Source organism: Plodia interpunctella, chromosome 25, assembly GCF_027563975.2.
Source record: "Plodia interpunctella isolate USDA-ARS_2022_Savannah chromosome 25, ilPloInte3.2, whole genome shotgun sequence".
In the NCBI taxonomy this organism is placed as follows: Eukaryota; Metazoa; Arthropoda; class Insecta; order Lepidoptera; family Pyralidae; genus Plodia; species Plodia interpunctella.
Genome location: NC_071318.1, coordinates 4,045,915 through 4,068,962, shown reverse-complemented (window position 1 = coordinate 4,068,962; position 23,048 = coordinate 4,045,915). Strand labels below are relative to the sequence as shown.

The 23,048-nt window shown below is 34.8% G+C and overlaps 1 protein-coding gene across 1 annotated transcript in view; it reads left to right on the top strand.

Annotated features, from left to right (window-relative positions):
* LOC128680825 (cell adhesion molecule Dscam2-like) overlaps positions 1 to 23,048 on the top strand; it is a 153,568-nt gene that overhangs the window by 6,272 nt on the left and 124,248 nt on the right. The gene's annotated exons all lie outside the window — the stretch shown is intronic.

Sequence of the window (23,048 nt, the reverse complement as noted above, 5' to 3'; positions counted from 1 at the left end):
AAAAACAGTATAATTTTAATGCGGAATTTATATCATATGTTAAACGTTACTCTAAAACTTTTAAAAAGGTATGTTCAACAGCAAAATCTTTATATTTAACTTATAAAATAAAAAATTCTAATGACAAAATCAAAACAGCTTGGTCAATCATTAATAAAGAAACCGGCAAGTTTAACCCACGCGACAACAATATTTCTTTAAAAATTGGTGATAAAACCATTAATTCAAATGACGAAGTGGCCAACGAATTCAATAACTTCTTTGCCAATATTTCTAAAAATATTACGGGCTCCCTTTCGTCTTGTCCCAGTGCTGCAGATGATTTATTAAAAAGAAATGCCTCCGATCCTAAATCTACCTTCCGATTTAGACATATTTCTCCTGAAGAATTATTATCTGCTTACAAAGCACTCAACATGAAAAATACAGAGGATCTGTGGGGTATATCTGTCTCAGTGCTTAGCACTATTATTGATCTGATTGCTCCCCACTTAACTATTATATTCAATAATTGCATCTCAGATGGAGTTTTCCCTGACCTCATGAAAATCAGCAAAATTATACCTCTTTTCAAACAGGGCGCTAAAAACGATCCCATTAATTACAGACCCATTTCTATTCTACCTGCATTAAGTAAAATTTTTGAAAAGCTAATTTTAACTCAATTAGTTTCTTATTTTAACATAAACAAAATATTACACAATAGTCAATTCGGTTTCACTAAAGGTCGTTCCACTACTGATGCAGCAGCCACTCTAGTTGGAATTATCAATGATGCTTGGGAAGCCGGACAGGATGTTATAGGTGTATTTTGTGACCTTTCAAGAGCTTTTGACTGTGTCGACCACAACATACTGAAAAATAAGCTTAAATTCTATGGTGTCACTGGAGCGGCCCTTGATGTACTATCTTCTTACTTAGACAATAGAACTCGGAAAGTAGAAATTAATAGAGCAGCCTCTAACAGCGCTCCTGTGCACATGGGCGTGCCTCAAGGCTCCATTATTGGTCCTTTTCTATTTCTAGTTTATATAAATGATCTTCCTTGTCTTGCCCAACAATTGTGTGATGTAATTTTATTTGCCGACGACACGTCACTACTGTTTAAAGTTGATAGAAAAAGTAGAAATTATAACAATGTAAGCAATATTATGTCACTTGTGCTTGAATGGTTTACAACTAATAACCTGGCTTTAAACACAGACAAGACCAAGTGTATTAAGTTCTCTCTTTCAAACGCACCCCAACTTGATATTCCTTTAGTAGTTAATGGTAAAGTATTAGAATGGGTACACAGTGCCAAGTTCTTGGGCATTACTGTGGATAGTAAGTTTAAGTGGGATAAACATATTGAAATCACGGCCAAAAAACTTAGTTCGGCAGCTTTTGCAGTGAGAAGGATCAGACAGTGTACAAACATCGAAACAGCTAGGCTCGTGTATTACAGCTACTTTCATAGCATAATGTCCTACGGATTATTGTTATGGGGTAATGCAGCTGACATAGGAAAAATTTTCGTTTTACAGAAACGAGCAATTCGTTTTATTTATGGGCTTAAGCCACGGGATTCCTTGCGAGAATTATTCAAATCGATAAATATTATGACTGTTGCATCTCAGTACATCTTCGACGTACTTATTTTTGTTAAATCTAACTTACACCTGTATAAAACATTGAGCGATGTTAACAGTGTAGTCACTCGTAATAGGCATAAACTTTGTATGAACAGATTCCGACTTAAAAAGGTTAGGCGGTCTTTCGTGGGTCAAAGTGTTAAATTGTTCAATAAACTCCCTGTATAGGCTATTAACTTGCCAATGCCAAAATTTAAATCATATATTAAAAATGCTTTAATGGCTAATGCTTATTACACGATTAGCGACTATTTAAATGATAAAAAACCTTGGACCCTTCCTAAAACTTCCACCTCTCACACTTGATTTTAATTTTTTTTTTATTATTATTTATATATTTTCTTGACATGTTTATTACATATATTTTGACATTTATTGTAAAACATATACGTGATTTGTGATCTCCAAGTGTCTGAAAGTAACATAGGTATATATTATGTTAGATTATGGAGATCGAGTATGTCATGCACATTCAAATGGTCAAACCGGTAGCGGCATCGTGGATCGGGTCGGGAGGTTCCCTCTATTGTGGTTGAGCTTCGCGATGGCTGACTCACGCGTCAACTCGTGAACGGGTGCTGCCGGGGGAACTGGTCAGCTCGATCTTTTATTAAAAGTTTTTTTTTTGTTTGGTTAATTATACATATATATATAAGTATATATATATTTTCCTTTCATCAGCACTTGATCACGATCATAATATGTTTCAGTATACCTTTTGACCATGTACTTTATTATGTACTTAATGTTATATTACTGATAAAAAATTATACATAAATTTATATATAAAAAATGGTTAGCCCTTCTGGCATAATAGGGACCAACACTGTTTGAATGAGTTTCTTTCGGCATTTCTTCTCAGCAGTGGTCGTTCCGAAATGCTAGTAGTTTGTAGCTTTGGTAAACATCATTTAATTTAGATTATGACGTGAAAAAGTGCCTGTGAAGGCCTAATTTCTGAATAAATGATTTGATTTTGATTTTGATTTTTGATTTTGGTGTCGCCTTAAAGCTCATATTATATAATTTTTTATACAGTTTATTATTTAAAAATTAAAGCGTTAATTGTTTATTTCCTGGACAAACCTTTGTGTGTTTCATCGGGGTGTACTGTTTTAATAGCTGCAACATGTGTTCCTTCTTCTACAATCCCTCTAAAATCCTCTTCACTTTCTTTTTTATGAACATATAAGTATTTTACTTAAATAAAAAATTAAAATATTTTTTTGTTCCCTCTATATTTGGTTGCCAGCCTTCAATCCTACAATGAATGGGATCGTTAAAGACTTGAAGCGAAACTTCGTAACTTAAGCGACAATAATTTTGAATATCCCTTGATTGTGGCTACGTTTCCCGGTTATCATTTGACAGTAATTTTGTATAAATGTAACTTCTAAAACTGTTTTCAGGAAAATTAACGTATGAAAAAGAACTTTATTAATCAAATAGAAACACTGAATTAAGATAACAGATTTTCTTAAATATATATGACACTAGCTGCGCCCCAGGGCTGGGCTTATCGCATTCACACAGAGGGACGTGTAAGAAAATAGAAAAACTAATTAAGAGACGGCTTTTTTAATATAATGGTTTAAATTAAGTTTAATTTCAACCACAGAACCCTAAAACCAAAGAGTGTCGAACCACTAGAGCGCGCTGCGGTCGCACTTTGGAGTTAAGCCAAGACATCTTCTAACGAGCGTTCATTGTGTGCTTGACAAGGGAATAACTATTAATTGGACTCTAATTGATTTTATTTCTATGAAATTTATAGTTTTAATCAATAATGGGAAGTAATTTTGTGATACAGAACAGAAATGTGTAATGAATCGCCGATTATATGAACAACAGCTGCGCCTCGGGGCTTCGCTCCCGTAGGAATTTATTATTAGGATTAAAAGTACCCTATGTGTTATTCCAGGTTATATTCTACCCGTGTACCAAAATTCATAACAATCGGTCCAGTAGATTTTGCGTAAAAGAGTAACAAAAATACACACACACACACACATCCATCTTCACAAAATATAATAATTAATAAATTTTCTTTAACACCTTTCCGTAAGAAGATAAATTTGTTAATATAGATTAAAATTTCTAAGTTACTTACATCAGAGCTTCCGATACTAAAGTTTATTAGTTTTAAAGTGCCTTGTAAGGAGATAAGTTTTTCAATTAACTGTGCCGGTTACATGCCGAAGTTTCAAAAGCCTATTATATATAATGTCATCAATAATTTTTCATTTGTTTATTAATAACTAATTGCGCCCCGAGGCTTCGGTTTCAGGATAATAAGTACCTTATATGTTACTCCAGGTTATATTCTACTCATGTACCAAATTTCATAACATTCCGTCCAGTAGATTTTGCGTGGAAGAGTAACAAACATACATGTACACACATTTATCCTCACAAACTTTCGCATTTAAAATATTAGTAGGATTGGTCGAATTATGTCGCTAAGCTAGATATTATGCGGCCGCGGACCAATTCTCCAAACTTAGCGGATTCGGCATACATTGCTGGTTTTTCATTGCGGTAAATAAAAGCAAACAAAACTACGCAACGCAATGTTCATGTATTTTCGTCATACACGGCGACACACGCGGCGCGACGTGGACCACACTTTCCAATGGTCTTTATGCGATTCCGTACCAAAATCGTATGCAAGAAACGCCTTACGAAGACAAAACTTTCTTATTCATCGCTTCTCTATAAAAAAGCGACAAAGTTTACTGGTTTTAAATATTGTTGTTACAACTTTAAATCGTTTTCAAAGTATTTAAGCGAGTAACTTTCAGGATTGTGTCGGAAACACTGGAAACTCATAAAAGACGTAACTTAAAACTAACTTTCTTTTATATAGGTACGATATTTATATTAGACCAGTGCATTACTTCGACACTTAACAGGTTGAGTATGCAACGGGAAATCGCTTATAATGAGAAAATACCTTGTGTTTCTCGTCTTAGAATTGGGTCGATATTATAAGATTTTTTATTTTCTCCCTTTTATAAATACTGTAATAGGATACACATGTACCGTTGTATTTAAATAACAATAAATAAATGACTATATGAATAACGACTCGCTATTTCACTCGCTCAATGTGATCAGTATTTAAAGACAACTTTCTGTACCATGGGGAGGTATTTTCGTAAAACAATATAGGGTAATGACAGCCATTTATCTCGCCTCCTCTTTCGAGACATTTTTAGATTCATCGTTGGGTGAAAAGTTTCCACAATATTTGCTTACAAGTGCAACTTTTACCCGACTGCAAAGGAAGGGTATCGTTTTTGCGTGTATATCTTTTTTAAATGTGTAATATTCTATATTACCTCATATCTCCAAAATCGCTGAACGAATTTACATAATTGAGGAATACATTAATATTAGCTGCCCCGAATGTTTTTAGATAGGCGACGTTAAAAAAAACAACATGGCGGATGTGCAACCATTAGAAGACTAAGTAAAAACATTTTTGTTAATACTACAATTAATATAGGTATCAAATTAAAGGGCTCAACGCAAGGATTATTAAGAGGGCGGGTTTTTTTGTTTTTTAAAATCTTAGCTTTTTTTACCGTATATTTAAAAATTGAATTACCATGATTTAAAATAGGAAAATATGAACCACGTACGCTTTTATTTTTCTTGAGCATTGTCCCGGTTTCTTCCTCAGCCGTTGAGTGTAGGAGCCCAGGAACCGGGGACCGTGGGATCCCTAGCCGTCTGACCATTGCAGTGAGTTTTCTGCCTTGCGATTCATTTTTCAAGGATATATATAGTATATAAAGTACTTTTTTCTAGATCAAATTTAATTATAAAAAGCGTTAAGTTAGGTTAGTGTAATATATATAATCGTAATCATATATTTGCACTGCCATATGTACTAATACTTATTAGTTATATAGTATTAACGGAACAACATGACATATACATATATATATACATTCGGTTTTTTAGGCAAATTTTTAGGCAAATATTTATATAATAAAATTAACACAACCTTAGCTATCTACCAACTTTCTAAAGTTAATTGCAAAAAAACTACTTCTTCTTGGCTGAAATCTTTAACTTATGACGAAACAGAAAATTTATTAGTAGTCCCGGCTTAAATATATAAATCCACTGTGTTTTGTTGTATGATGTTAATGGATTCGTGATGGGTATATGTTCTGTATTATCTTGTGTTAATTCCTTTTTTTTTTTTTTTTAATTACTTGTAGTTCATGCTTCATTAGTAATTTTTAACATGTTTTTGTTAGTTTTTTCTCCTCAATAGGTATGTAACCTCAACTAGTATAAGTGTTTACCTGCATTGTATACACCTGGTTCAGTGTAGGAGAGGCTGGTAATCTGTCATACAGGTTTTCCTAGTACAGACACCAGTCTCTCACATAGATCATTATTTTGTAACTGCATGGTTCACCTTATTTCTCATTTATAAACTGTGTATTTCTATGTGAGAGAAGAAATAAAGATTTTTTATTATTATTATTATTATTATATAGTAAAATATATTTTTCATAACTGAATTACTTCTTAATTAACTGAAGAATGATTCAAGAGAAAAGGCATAAATACGGGATAAATGTCTCAGCTGATCGTGTTATTTCCCCCAATTTGGACGACTTTTCTTGAAAACAGAACTAAACAGCGGTCCTAGGTGAACGGCGGAACGGTACACAACACAAAGCGACGCTGTGCATGTATCATTATTTCTTATTAAGTACACACTTAACAAGAAATAATATTACACGCACATTGTTACTTGATTTAGCAATTGCTAAGTCATCATTGCTAAATAAAGTAACAGATTTTATTCATAAAGGCATCTGACATGACTTTTACGACTGTCTTTCCCCAACAAGTTCCTTAGTTGCATATACATTTATCCCCCCACTACTATGGCACTGGCCTTCTTTTAGGATTGATGGTCTTAACAACTGCAAATACAACCGGGAACAACGGCTTAACGTGCCTTCCGAAGCACGGAGGAGCTTAAGATAATACATGTTTAGTCACCCATCCAATAACCGACGATTGTGAGGTGATTCAACCGCCAGAATCACACACCAAGCGCGTTAACCATTGCTCCATTACATTCCTCAGCACACAGCAAACATCGCGCCGCGTTGCGTTGCCTTGTTGTGTTTGTCGCTCACCAAGGACACTGAAAGGTGGGAGAGCGTTGAAATTTAATCTTTTATTGTCCCGTTCCAATACCAAGTTATGAAACAGTTGGAAGCTATAAATATCTGGATAAAATATGGCCGTCCTTAGCTTTTATTGTTGTACTTTTGCCACAATATCACGATTAGAAAACTTATGATACAAATGTTGTCGCCCTAAAATTTTCTGATTAATTTTAAAAGACATAATTTTTGTCGGCGATTATTTGATGATACCCTCATACTTCAGCTTAAAGTGTGCTTAACTTTTTTATGAATACCAGAGATAGAGAACCATAGACACATCATGATATCACGCGGTCGTAAGACATAACCCAAAGAAACGTGGCATTCCGCGTGCCGTCTCGATATTACACCGATACAATTCATCCAGGACACAAAATACAGGAATCAAAAAGCGAGAACTCCTTACAAAAGACAACATCTCAATAAGAAAGAAATATTCAAAGGGAAAATGGAATATCTTTCCATATTTCAGTGTTCTGTGATGCATAAAAGCACCTTTTTCCTATATAGTACGGGAGCCATGTAGGATATTTGAATTGTAACTCTAGTGTCCAGAGGACGTAATTGGATTTGGTTTATTAGATGGAGTAATTTAAACTACTTAAATTATGCACATTCCTCATTTAACACCTACATTTGTTAATTGACGTTCTTGGAGAAAAGGCTGCGGTAAAGTTTGTTGCGCCGCTTCTTCTTCATTTGCGCTTTGAAAATTGCAGTAGACTTTAAGTAATTTTTTAAGTATTTTTTTTACGTCAATAAGTCATAATATCATCCTAATTTGAATAAATATTAAATTTTGGTAAATAAGAAGATATTCGGTTTAAAAAAAATCAAAAAATCTTGATATAAAATTGTTTTTACATAGCAATCCTCGAGCGTGTCACACAAGGTTGGTAAATTACATGCCGATAAATTTACGTTTCCATAATTATATTAAAACTGGTGGGATCTATTAAACTTGTGAGATATAAAGAGGTTTCCCACCTCATATACTTCACATAAACTTTAAAAAACGAGACTTACATATTCTTGAACAAGCCATTTTAATATACATTTACGTCGATACACTAGCAACCCAGCCTAATTATACACATACACACACTCGTACAGTCTTAATAGGCTGTTTTGTATAATATAAACCTTTGTTAATAAATTGCCTAAATAAAAGTGAGAACTGCATCGAAATCCGTTGCGTGCGAAAAGAAGAAAGCTTAGAAACAGACAGCCGCGGCGGAAGACTTTATTTTATAGTGATATATACCAAATTCTTTTAAAAAGCAATAATGAAGTAAATAATCTCCTTATGCTATTCTGACACGTTCAAGTAAATCTTGAAATCAACTCATAGGCTCCTCTACTATAAGGAACTCGTTCGTTTCGATATTGAACACCGTTACAGTATCAGGAATGAATCAATTTCCTTAGATTTTTCATACAAAAAAGGTAAAATAGATTTGTTATGAATTTCCTTTATTCGATTACATTTCTTTTTTTTCTGTCGTAGTAAACAGGCAAATAGTAAATAGGCCTCCGTTCTGGCGTGGTTCCTTCCCGCTTTAGAATAGAACCACTTGGATATACCTAGTATCCTAAACCTAAGTAATATCATAAATCCTAACTTCCTAATATTATAAATGCGAAAGTAAGTTTGTTTCACGCTCTATCTACTCAACCAATCTTCTTGAAATTTTGCATACATGTAGTTTAAAGTATGGAAAAGGACATATAGTACCTTTTATCGCGAAAATTTAATGCCGCGGGCAAATGCTAGTATACGATAAATATCTGCCCTAAAGATTCTAGACTTTCCTTTTAATTTTTCAAAATGTGAATTAAGAATTGAAGCCACTTCGCAGTACATTTCGCACTAATGCAACCGGAATAAAAGCCACGTACGCTTTATGGCATAAGTAAGGGACGAAAAATAAAATCTTAAGAGCCTTCCCCGCTAATCCGAAAGCTGCGATCGGTAATAAGCTCTTTTGGGCAATGGTCGGACTAAATGAGGAGCTTTTTGGTGAATATTGAATAAATCTTCTATCCTTTTAAACTATAGCTGGTTGACTAGGGATCTCTTCTAGTCAACCAGCTCGGACTTATCACATGTAGGGACATGGGATAAGTCCACCATCGTATATTACCTTCATTTATGTATTTTAACAACATATGTTCTAAATATTAAGCTATAATTAAGACTGGAGCCAATTAATGCAAGGTTACCTTACCTTATATTTCTATCCCTTTCATCTGTAGGCCGACCTCTAATTTTGATGCATTGCGAAATATGTAAACGTGTATGTACTCTGCGTATAGTTATTCCTTTCAGTGTGCAAGAAAGACAGGACTACTGATGAAAAGGATGGCAATACGTGTACTTTGGGTCAAAAATTTCATGGGAGTTACTGGCTGCAGTCTTACATAAAGCTTCTTGGTTCTAATATATAAATTAATTTTTATTGACAAATTGTTTTAATGTGGGAAATGGCCAAGATAAAGAAGACATTATTTTTTAAAACTTCCATTGCCGTTACACTGAACTGTCTACATAACTATTGCTTTACTTCTTGATTTATTATTTTAGTATGAATAAACGGATTGGACTGGGCATTTTGCAAAAATACCAGTTTAGCTTTTCCACTTCACTTAAGCCCATTGTTGAGAGCCCGGCTGTAGGATAGTTAGTTTTGTTCGGATATATAGTCGTGTTTTTCTTTCTTGTCTTGATAATGACCATTACAATATCTTTGTAGAAATAGTAAGATTGATCCACAACACAATATAGGATTTGGTAAAGAGTTTATGATATTCAGACCAGCCTATAGCAGAAAACCAGTGCTTTGCTCGTCTCAATCGTGAGCTAAGAAATTCGCTGAGCTATGACTTTCTTGAATTGCTGCGACGGCGCATCTGCTTAGTATTAATTTTAAGTTTTATATTATTTCTGTTACTCATGTGTTAATAAGCTTATGTACAGTCAACAGCAGATCAATCTACCTACATTCATTGCATATTCGCCGCCATTACCAGGTCATACAAGTTTATGCAGGGTACAGTGCAACTTTTTGTGCCTTTGACTGTACGTTAAGCTGTTCAAATAAATAATTCATTCATTGATAAAAAATATCTGATCTTATAAGGAAGATATTATGACCATTACGGGAGAACATATATGAAGAGAGTGATGAGCATGGAATTAGTAGGTACTCCGTCGCAGTACTTATTAAATCCCTAGTCTCTGCCTACCCCATGGTAAATTGGCGTGATAATATGTATGTACATAAAATAAATAAACATTTTCCTTTAGTAAAGGGGGAACAAAGAGAGAAACTGAACTATATTACTTAATCTCACTTCAAAAACACAACAGACAACTAATTCACAAACTTCACGACGTCGTTAGTTAAATAAATTTAAAGCCGCATATAGAAACAAAGAAAATACGAAACACTGCAATTTTACCGGAACAACAAGGCACAATAAAATTTATAAAATCCCAAATTGAGATGGCCTGCAAACTGGAAGACGTCCAAATGGCAACGCAACAAGTTTGCGGGTTTTCGAGGTATTCCGACGTTTTTAGAATCAGATTTCGTAAACGATGCCGTAAATTCTGTTTTGCATTTTACTTTGGAAGGAAAATATGGCTTTAGAACATTTCAGAAATGGATTAGGCTTGTTTATAAGATATTATATTAATTATGTAATACTCTATGTGTAATATGTAATAACTTTGTCCGCTTTATATAACTTATTTTTGTCAATATCTCGGGTGTCATGAGTTTCGCGCGTCCGCTCATAACTTATTTTTGTCAATATCTCGGGTTCGAAACAATGATTCGCGATAAAATCCGCTATACAACTGTAAAAACCGCATCAAATTCCATTCAGGAATTTAATTTAAGCGTGACGCTCGAATAAAAATATTCAGACAAACAGACAAAAATCTAAAATAAATTCTTTTGGAACCCCACAATTATTTTTATTTAGACATAGCACACTACACTTTTATTATATAAAAATGTAAGTTAAAAAGTTTTATTAATAAAGCGCTATGACGTGTTCCATCCTTGATCAGAAGTACTCCAAATCGTACTCATAACAATCGGGACACATAACATTGCATAGCTACAATAGCATTTCCAAGCAGAGTCAACGGCGGCCGGTTATAAGAACCTAAGAATTTTCAAAAATTTTCCTAAATGCAACTGGGAATCCGTGAAAGTACGAGTAACAGAGAAAAGAAGCAAGGAATCGCCTATAGATACAACAATGGATTTTATTCCTTTAAAATGCCATTATTGCACAAAATAAAATTGGTTACCTACTTAACATAATAATTATACTTAGGTACATAAATATTTTTATACATTATAAAAATACATGATACAATAATTAGTTCCTTGTGATCTATCTCGAAAATCATGCCTTTTCCTTGTATTTAACCCTCAATTAACATGGAGTGTGCGCAAACGACCTACCAACATAAAAGTTTATGACGCGTATTGTCCGCGCAATGGAAGGAAAATGACGAGAGCTGAAAACGGGAGGTCGGGCGATTCACGCACTATTACTTACAGATCCTAGATTTCAACCACTTTCATAGGTATATCGCCGCTGATCATAACGCCTGTGTTATTGCTAACACTGGTGTCAGATTTTATTCAAGTCGCCTAAAGGCATCTGACGTAAATTCTGCCAAGCCTCGAATCAGTTTATATATAAACTAACAGCCCGTCGCAACTTCACTCGGGTAAAATCACAATAAATTATACACCTAAACCTTCCTCAGGAATCACACTATCTATTGGTGAAAACAACATGAAAATCCGTACAGTGCAGTTTTTGAGTTTATCGCGAACAGACAGACAGATGCGGCAGGACTTTATTTATAATGTAAGGAAGAGCGGCATAATCCCACTAATATTATAAAGGTCAAAGTTTTTGAGTGTGTTTATTACTTGTTCACGCTCAAAGCTCAAATATGATATTGTCTATGGTATAGGTAGTGGAAATGGCAATTTGTAGACAGAGAAGAGACAGATATCGTCATAACTATCTTTCGTTTCGCTAATACAAGAAATTGTGAACGCGTATATCAGAAATACAATTTCTGATACGCACTAGCAATGATATGATAATTATGAGTGACTTCTTGATAGGCCGACAAATCTCATGTGTTGTCCCTGGCATGACAGTAGTTCTTGAACACGGGTGATCATTTACCATCTGGAGATACGATTTCTCATTTACCGCCCAGTTTAATCATCGTAATCATCATCAAGAGCCATTTAAACGTCCCCAATGCTGGGGCACAGGCGTGGCATTCCTTGTGCATGGATAAAAGAAGTAATAGAGACTGAAGACTACGCAATGAAGAAGAAGAACTAGGCAAGCGAACCGTGAATTCCGACATTGTAGTTGAATAATAACGCTCAGCTGAAACAACGGTTGTGATACGAGATGGAAGCAGTCGTGTTTCGTGGCTCATAAAAAACATTCAGAAAATTAAGCTAATATTTTGTAAGTTCATGAGAACAGAAAATATTGTGCTTCACGGAATTTTCCGAGCTATTACGTTCAGAAACTTGCGTGCTTGCTTTAATGTTTTTTTGATTTGTGCTGTGGTCTCGAGTCGTTTAACAGTAATTTATAACTGACTGATTTTTCCCGCGGTATAATGTGGTCTATGTCACTCTCCTGCTCTTCAACTCCACACGAAAAATCACCTGGATGCCCCAATTTATATAAAAAAAACTGCATAATTTTACTAATATTATAATTGGCAAAGTTTTTGAGTATGTTTGTTACTTCTTCATGCTCAAACGACTAAGCTATTTTTTATGAAATTTGGTATTGAGGTAGGTGATACATTGGATTAACACATAGTCTACTTTTATCACGAAACTATGATTTGGTCAAAATCTAGTAATAAATGGCGCTTTATAAAGTAAATGGCACTACATGTGCTGAAGACGTAAGTATTTTTAATTAGTATGACAATTTTCAATAATGTTATTGGAAATTTAACTTTTTTTTATTCATTTAAATTTAGACATTTTTAATAATTAAGTATACGTCCTCTTAATTTTTAATATATGTATACGTATACGTGTATTGACGTCCTTGCAGAAAAGGCTGCGGTGAAGTTTGTTGCGCCGCTTCTTCACCTGCGCTTTGGAAGCCGGTAGTAGAGTTAGTTTAAGTAATTTTTTTGACGTCAATAAGTGATGTATATCGTCCTAAATTGAATAAAGAATTTTGAATCTGAATTTAATATTATGCAGGTAACAGCTAGTTGATACATGTTTTTTCTTCTCTGTAATATCACAGATAAGGGGCAGTGCCAAAAGTATTGTGTTTAAAAAAATATGGGACGAAAATAAAAGGTCAGAATACAAATCAGTGAGTGAAGTCTTATCTTACTTCTATTTTCGTCCCATTGTCGTGTTAAATAACTTTCTGGATTTCGGTAATCCAAGATAATTAATTTTGCAATAATCAAAATCAATACTCAAGAGATATCGGCGTTATCCTAATTCTAACTAATATTATAAATGCGAAAGTAATTGTTGGTTGGTTCTCTTCACGCTCGATCCACCAATCTTCTTGAAATTTTGCATACATGTAATTTGAAGTAAGGAGAAGGAATTAACATAACAGAGGGGTCGAAGCACCGGGCAAAAGCTAGTATCACGTATAAAGTGCATTACCTCAGAGTGGTGTGACTCCCGATACTGAGTACTGGGTTTATTTACATATCCGTATAGTAATAATAAACATTTTAAATTTTACGAACATAGATATAAGTCTCATCAAAATATGGTGATGTATTTATTATATTTGTGTACTGTCTGATATATATAACTTTATTAATTCATTAGCAAATTATATTTATCACTAGCGGCCGGGTCGGCTTCGCTCGGGTAATACTCGTACCATAATAAATTAATGTATCTCAAGTTTAAACGCGCACATATTTTTTTTTTCTATTTTCCGTTTTTCGTGTTGCATATAATTATGCAACGCCATCTAAGGATATCGGACAGTCACAAAACGGGAAGCGACTTTGTTTTATACCATGTAGTGATTTTATATCTTTACTGATTATGTATTCCCGTAATTTTCACTAGACGAACCAACGTTGCTAACATTCTAATGAGAGGCCTGAATCAACATTGCCATTATCTTGTTCACTACAACAACGAAATTCGTTGAAAACGTGATCAAACTTGCCCGAAATTACAAAGAAAATTAATTATCCCCTGGGAACTTATCAGAATCCCGGCGTATCTGTAACAATCGCTCTAATGAGAGCACTTCAATCGAAACGCCCAGATTCTACATTGATTCAAAACAAAATTCAGATGCGCTATATAAGAATATTTCACTAAAAATCAAATGAATTACATATATTGTCAAAAAAAAGTTAATTTAACTTGTGTTGTGGCGGTGTCAGAGTGACGTCACCATTTCATGGTCAAAAAGCATTCAGTTTACTTAGTGTAAGTTGCACCAGTCAACTTTGATGTTGACTTTGACCCGCGCGAATTTATATAATTAAGCAATTAACCTACTCGTAGAATACTCGTACACAAGTAGAAAAAAAAGTTACAGAAATAATTTCCAGACAGCTGGACAGGATTCTTAATTCTCCGAACTACTGTCCTTTCTATAGTCCTCAATTACATTATGAACAAGTTCGTTAGACAAATAAAAAAACCCCTGGCTTTCAATACTCATTTCGCTGCCATTTTTGAACGGCTAAACCGACTTTGATCAAACATATCTAAGAATTACCGCATAAAAATTAGCTATCAAATAAAAAAATCGTGGTAATCCAAATCGCTTCACCCGTTGATAAGCTACGGTGCCACGTACACAAACAGACATGCACACAAAGTGGTCAAACTTATAACACCAATCTTTTTGGGTCGCGGATTAAAAATGGGATTAAAATTATTTTCGTGCCGCTGGTATTATAAAAGAATAATTTGGCATTAAAAAAGATGCGAGCGATGCGAATCTTATTTCTATTTTCGTCTCTGACTCATTGTCGTGTTAAATAACTTTCAGTATTTCGATAATCTCAGATGTTTAATTTTATAATGATCAATACTCAAGAGGTGATTTAATTGGATTTGTTACAATATTCTGGAAAATTGATGTTAACAGTTATAATATTTTATAACAACTCTATTTTCGAATCAATCAACTTGTAATGATTTCGTCGAAATTTGTTGTAACGGGCAGGTTTTCAACTTATTCCTCATTATTAAAATTTAATGAGATCAAAAATCGTACTGCGTCCATGGTCTTGGAGCGAAACTTAAGTTTTTGACAAAAATTTAATATTTGACATTATAGTTTTATTGTTGTCAGAGAGATCTTTTTGCAATCAATGTGCGACAAAAAAATCATAACCGTGCAGTAAACCGTTGAGGAGTTCCCATGGCTGGAGCCATTCCTGGGTACATCATCAAGTGCTTGCTTATCATAATAATACATTGTCATCCAAACTAAATGTGTACATACAATTTTAGCTCAATCGAATGGAAGTTTAGATTTGGTACATCTATGCTAATATAAAGGTAATATATAAGAGGTAAGCGTTTGTAAGTATGTTTGAGGCGGGTAATCTCGGAAACTACTGAACTGATTTTAAAAATTCTTTCACAATTAGTAAGATACATTATCCAAGATTGCTATATGATAAATTTTATCTTAAAATTCCCACGGGAGCGGAGCCCCGGGCAACCTCTATTCAAAACATACTTATAATCAATGGCCAAAGATAGTAGGATAGGGAAAGTAGTTCTCACAAAACAACCCCTGCAACGTTTGACATACTCTCCAAGAGGAATTTGTATGGAATACGAGTTAATATTTGTCAAGAATCGATTAGGTTAGTACCATTTCGGCTATAGACAGATGTTGTTTTATATTCTACTTTTTATTTAAACTATTTCGTCTCATTGCTGGGCAAAGGTCACAAGTCTTTCCAAGCCGCTATTTGATGCCAAATCCAACCATGCCTCCTTAAAGCTTCTATAACATAATTATATATTTTACTAACATATTTATTAAGCTTCTAGTTGTTGCCCGAGGCTCCGCCCGCGGCAAAATGTAGCCAGATGATACTCTTCCAGCTCTTCAACTTTCTCCACACCATTATCTGAAAGACGGACCAACAAACACACTTTCGCATTTTATAATTCAATTATGGATTAATAATGCATTAATATATGTACAACTTAATATTATATATGTGTGTGAACTTTTTTTTGTGACTACCAGTCTAACTGTCCTAAATATGTCTATTTTTCCCCCTTGCCAAAGTCAGAGAATTGTAAAAAATATGTATACTTTTTACAATTCTCTAGCCTTGTCAGACCCTATTTGTACACGACCGCAAGAAATGGCGCCACTGTCAATTAAGTGTCAAATGTAAACTGCACGAAACGGCTACTCCCCGGATTCCGAACTTGCTGTCGGCATTGTTCAAGTGGTCTGGGTCTAAATCTAGATCTAGATTCTATATCAGCTAGAATTCTAGACTCAAGAGACAAACTTTGAGGCTTCGGTTGCACATTGCTGTTAGCTAAACACGGTGCATGATAATTATGTAACTTATGACTGAAATATAATTGACTAATAGCGGCCTCTCCCGGCTTCGCTCGGACAGAAACATAATAAATTATATAACATCCTCAGGAACCACTATCAATTCGTAAAAACCGCATGAAAATTAGAGCAATCGTTTTACTTAAATTACTTCAATTGGGCAGTGGTTAAGGGAATAAAATTAAAGATATGTTGTAAGAATTCTCAAAAGATCGTTTTTTTATTATTGGTTGCTAAGCACCAAAGCCATAGTCTTTTTAAATTTATTTTTTAATAATCAATACTCCCACTTAAATTAAAAAGACCTACATTGACATTAATTAAATATTCCATAACCCTTTGTTAACTGAAAATAACTCAAACACTATTCATAATACTATCTCTAATAAAGTTAAACCGGCTAAGGGGTAACGCCTTGGTCAGAAAATCAGCAAGTTGATACGAACTTTCTACATACTCTATGTTAATTATTTTCAGTTCCACCTTTTCTCTAATAAAATTATAACGAACATCGATATGCTTGCTTCTTTTATGAAATACAGGGTTATGTATTAATTTAATTGCACTTTGGCTATCAATTTTTAATGTTACAGTATTTTGTGGTTTGCCTATATCCAATAAAAATTGTCTTAACCACAAAATCTCTCTAGCAGCATCACTAGCAGCCATATATTCGGATTCTGTTGTAGACAATGCTACTGTATTCTGTTTTCGACTTGCCCAAGTAACAGGTCCACCATTCATTAAAAATAAATATCCAGTATTGGATTTTCTAGAATCTATGTCACCTGCAAAGTCAGAATCCGAATATCCAATTAACTCTGTACCATTTTCATATACAATTGACACATCTTTTGTAGTAATCAAATAACGTATAATACGTTTTACAGCATTGACATGTATAGCACCTGGATTACTTACATATCTACTCACTAAATTAACAGCGTAAGTAATATCAGGTCTAGACACCGAAGACAAAAATATTAGCGCTCCCACTGCTTCTCTATATGGAAAACTATTAACAGTATCATTCTCATCTTCATTTTTAGATAGTTTTACATTTACATCCACGGGTGTGCTACAGCCTTTAGCTTCTGTTAAATTAAACTTTTTTATTACACTCTCAATGTAATATCTTTGACTTATAGATATACGACCTGGTGTCTTATTTATTTCCATACCAACAAAAGAATTCAACTTTAATGTTCTAATTTCAAAATTATTTCCTAAGTCATTTAATATTACTGATAAAATGTCTTTGTTTTCTGATAACAATAATCCGTCATCTACATAGATTATTAACAAAACTTGAATATTATTAAAATATCCAACAAAGATGCAATTATCTGCATGACACGGTTTAAACCCATAAGTAGTAAGAAACAATGTAAACTTTTTGTTCCAACAGCGGGGAGACTGTTTAAGACCATATAACGATTTGTTCAACTTACATACTTTCGACGAGTCTGCTTCGACACCCTCTGGTACCTCCATATAGATTTCCTCCAAAAGATCACCGTACAAGAATGCAGTCTTTACATCAAATTGTTCAATCTCTAAATTTTCTTTTGCCGCTATACTCAATATTAATCTAATTGAATCATACCTGGAGGTCGGTGAAAAAGTTTCCTTGTAATCCATACCTTTAATTTGGGAAAACCCACGAGCACACAGGCGAGCTTTATACCTCTCTATTTCTCCTTCCTTATTTTTCTTAATACTAAAAACCCATTTACATGTGATAGGTTTCTTTGGTGTTCTATCCACAATATTCCAAGTATTATTTTTCTCATGAGATTTAAGCTCATCCTCAATAGCTTTCTTCCAATTTTTCTTCTCCAGCCCAGTCACAGCTTCTTCATACGTCTCTGGGACGTTGATTTCTGTTAAATTCACCTCCATATTCTTATTTTTCCGAGGTCTTAATGTCATGCCTGTATTGCTAGCTGGTTGATAACAAACATCTTGATCTTCAGAGCTTTTCATACTTTCATCTGACGAAGATGCTTCTAGGGTATCAGATTCATCTAAGGTACTTTGTTGTGGAGTTCTTGTCTGCTGATCTTCCTCAGCCTGTCCATCAATGTTTATTTCCGCATAGTTTCTCCTTGGCTCTGTTACACTACTGAGCCCATCAAACCTGACATCCCTTGACACAGTTATCTTTTTCGTATTTTGATCATACATTCTATAATTTTCTTGCTCATATCCCACCAACATCATTTTGGTACTTTTCTTGTCTAACTTCTTTCGTTTTTCATTAGGAATATGTACATACCCTACTGAACCAAATATTCTAATGTGATTCAAATTCGGTCTTTGATTGAACCATAGCTCATAAGGTGAAACATCTATAGTTTGACTAGACGAGCTTCTATTCAACAAATAAACAGCACAGTCAACTGCCTCAGCCCACAAGTTCATGGGGATATCTTTTGCATAAAGCATAGACCTTGCGCTCTCCATTATTGTTCGCAGTTCTCTTTCAGACCTTCCATTCTGCTGCGGGGTATAAGGGGCTGTACATTCATGAGTTATTCCTTTAATTTCCAGGAAGTTCTTAAATTCTTTATTCACATACTCACGACCATTATCTGTGTGCAGGATACGTACATCATGCTGGAATCTATTGTTGACTATCGCATTATATTTCTTGAAACATTCAAGCACTTCATCCTTGTGCTTTAGAAAATATACATGGCGATAACTCGTAGCACCATCTTTAAATAAAACAAAATAGTGACTACCTGATACTGATGACTCCGACATAGGTCCGCAAACATCACTGTAGACTATATCTCCTGCTTGTGTTGCACCTCTCATGGATTTCTTAAATGGATTTCTGGCTTGCTTACCATATTGGCATGCTTCACAAACAAAATTGCCATTTCCAGTCAATACTACGGGAATTGCTCCAGTTTTGCTCATATTTTTAATCTCTTTTACATTTAAGTGCCCTAATCGTTCATGCCACACTTTAATATCTGATTGCACAATATTACAGCTTTCTTGTATGATTGCTTTTATATCTAGCTCATATAAATTGTTTTCTCTCAGATGTGCTGACATTACAACTTCATTATTTTTTATTATTTGAGCACTTTCTTTATTTTTAATTATTATATAACCCTTTCTGGTTACAGCTCCTTCAGAAAATAAATTTCTTCGTAAATCAGGCACATACAGTACATTTTCTAATCTGCTTTCTTGCCAATTTCCTTTCAACTTACTTTTTACCAAAACCGTTCCCTCACCAAGTACTTCAATATTCTGTTTGTTTCCTAATTTGACAGTCCTGTTACTATCATTCTGATTAAATTCCATATATTGACAGAAGAATTCACGCTTGTATGTCATGTGCATGGATGCTCCACTATCTAATATCCATATGTTGTCTCCATTTGCAGATGACCAATCACTCTCTGCATTGTATACTAACATATTCTGTTGCTCTTGATTCTTACGAATAGATTTCTTAGGCGCTCTGCATTCTCTAGCAAAATGACCACGTTTATTACAATTGTAACAGATAAATCTATGACCTGAAGTACTTGCATTTCTCACGGAACTAGGTTTATCATTCTCTTTTACTTGTTTCAAATTTTTCTTCGAGGTTAGCAAAGCAGTATCATCTTTCATATCTTTCAGTAGACTTGCTTCTTCGTCAATCAAACGTGACGTTAGGTTTTGGATCGTCTGATTATCTGGATCAAGTGATAACCATGCTTGGCGCAGAGAACGATATGTAGATGGTAATGTGCTCAAAATTTTAGTTATCACTGCCGTATCACTTAATTTCTCACCACATTCTCTAAGCTGTTTGGCTAACCCTTCTACTTTTGAAACATGCTGTGCCATTGTATCACCCGAACAATAGGAATATTGGTAGAATTTCTCATGCACCATCATTTTATTGAATTCCGACTTATGCTCATATAAAATTTCTAATTTACTCATAACTTCCTTCGCAGTTTCGCAGTTTTCTATCAGAGATATCTGATTCAGGTCCATTGACGAGGTCAAAATAAACATAGCCATACCGTCATCTTTGTTCCATTGCACTTGCGCTGCAGTTTCAGTTGGTTTTGGAGTTTCAATATTCAAGCCTTTTGCTCTCAAGGCGCACTTGACCTGGAACTTCCATTGCTTGAAATTTCTACCATCAAACTTCTCAATTTTCATTGAATTTGACACTTCCATTTTGAATTGCGATCTTCACTTTCTTTGGAAAAATTTTTCCCGGAAAATATTTCCTTTCTTCTGCTCTTTACTCAATATCTATTCCCTTGATCGGCTTTTCTGGGCCCATAACCACTTAAATTACTTCAATTGGGCAGTGGTTAAGGGAATAAAATTAAAGATATGTTGTAAGAATTCTCAAAAGATCGTTTTTTTATTATTGGTTGCTAAGCACCAAAGCCATAGTCTTTTTAAATTTATTTTTTAATAATCAATAGTTTTTTTGGTTTATCGCGAACAGATAGACGCGGCAGAGATTTTTATTTAATAATATGGAATGAAGGAATACAGCTTGTCCTTAGCTATTTCTGTGGTTTTTAGTTTAGATGTCGGTAGGTAGTTGTAAAAATCATATCAGATGCCTTTAGGCGATTTGAATAAAATCTTACACCAGTTTTGGCAATAACAAACATTTTTTTTATTTGAAGATTCACAAATACTAAGTCCCGACCTAAAATTAAGCTAAAATTGAGGGTAAAACCACACAGTCGTGCTAGTAATGATGTAAAGTGATTACGTAATGAGTTAAGTTGCCTGATGGTGTATCATCAATTGTCGTCAAGCTCATTAGAGCAGCCGCAGGGTATCAATTATAACTTTGACCGGTAGTTAGAGATGAGGGTTTAAACCCTACGCTAACTAGTAATGACCAGCTATTCTAAAATGGGATAAGTAGGCAAGATCAGCAGAGTGTCTTTTTTAACTCCCGACGATAGAGGAGAGTTATAAATTTAACGTATCTGTATGTCTGTCAGTGGCAGAGTAGTAGTCAAACGGCTGAACTGATTTTTAAGTGAATTTATTTAAGAAAATTACGTGTTTCATCTCACGTAATGACCACGACCCTCAGATATAAGGAAATACGACTATATGAAGAGATAGTAAAAGAATATATGTATTATCTAAATTCAAGTCTGAACCTGTGGACTAATAAATCTAGGCATAAGAACTGAATTATTCTAATCTATAGAACTATCTATATCCTGACTAATATTATAAATGCGAAAGTAAGTAAGTTTGTTTGTTACCTCTTCACGCGCTATCTACTCAAGTAATCTGCTTGAAATTTTGCATACATGTAATTTGAAGTATGGAGAAGGACATAAGGTACCTTTCATTGTGGAAAATAATCGTGGGAGAAGCCGCGAACAAAAGCTAGTCTAAAATAAATTTCAAAATCATATCTCACGTTCTCCATTCGCCAGATCATTGGCCGGAAGCCACGGCCAATCGATTTCCGGTATCGAAGCCGCACGAAAAGCCAAAAGATTTTCGTGTTTACTACTTCCCTATTGTTGCCAAAACTTCATAAAAGGAAATTGATTTTATTTGTACTTACTTGATTGCTTAAAAAGTGTTATGACTGCGTATAAATTTTAGTCCTTTTAAACGGGCAACACTTAATCACTAAGCACTAAGCTCTATGGGTCTAAGCACTATGGGTCCAATGAATACACAGGAACGGACTCAACTTAACTGGAACCGCAGACAAATATCTGTAATATTAGTATGGAATCTAAAACATTAAACATCGACACAACGCGGTCAATCTAATAGATATTAGATTGACCGCGTGAGGAACTCATGCATTTGCGGCAGTCTTTATCCACAAAATCCAGGAGTGCCACCTGCACTGGTCTTGCGTAGACCAGCAAATTACGTAGGGAACAAATGTCTGGCTATGCCGCTCCTGCCTGGCCCTGGCAGAAGGGCCACACCTAAGAAGTGCTGGCTTGATATCGTCCAGGAGGATATACGTACCAATGGTCTAACAACTGAGGATGCCGACGACCGTGTGAAGTAGACTGTAGAAGAAATGTAGGAAAGTGGATCCTGGGCTCCAGCTGAGGAAGCAACCGAAAAATGCTCAGATGAGAGAGGATGTTTAAAGCATTATACTTAACCTCGTGAACCGTGACACTGCCGCGTTCAAAACTTATGACCCGATAAAATTTTACGTGCCCACATTTGCATTTCGATTAAGTTGCAAATGATCCCATTTTAAAACATCCAATAATGAGACTGGTTTATATGTGAAGCATTTTATTTCTCTCGTTACTTTATTTTACTTTGCCATCAGACCCCACTGCTGGGCAAAAATCTTGTATGTTTCCAGCGACTGTGGTCAGACTACAAAAGGTGTCAAAGACCACGCGAAGTGGAGAAGAAATATTAGGACAGCGGCGGACCCTGAGCTCTGACGCTTCGAGGAAGAACAGTAAAAATGTACAGATGAGATAGAGAGAAGAGCTAGTTATCTCAGTTAGGCAAGGAGACATAATAATATAGATTACAGATGTAAGTAGATGTCGTGTTCAGTCATATATACTTGGAGCCTAAAGCGTTC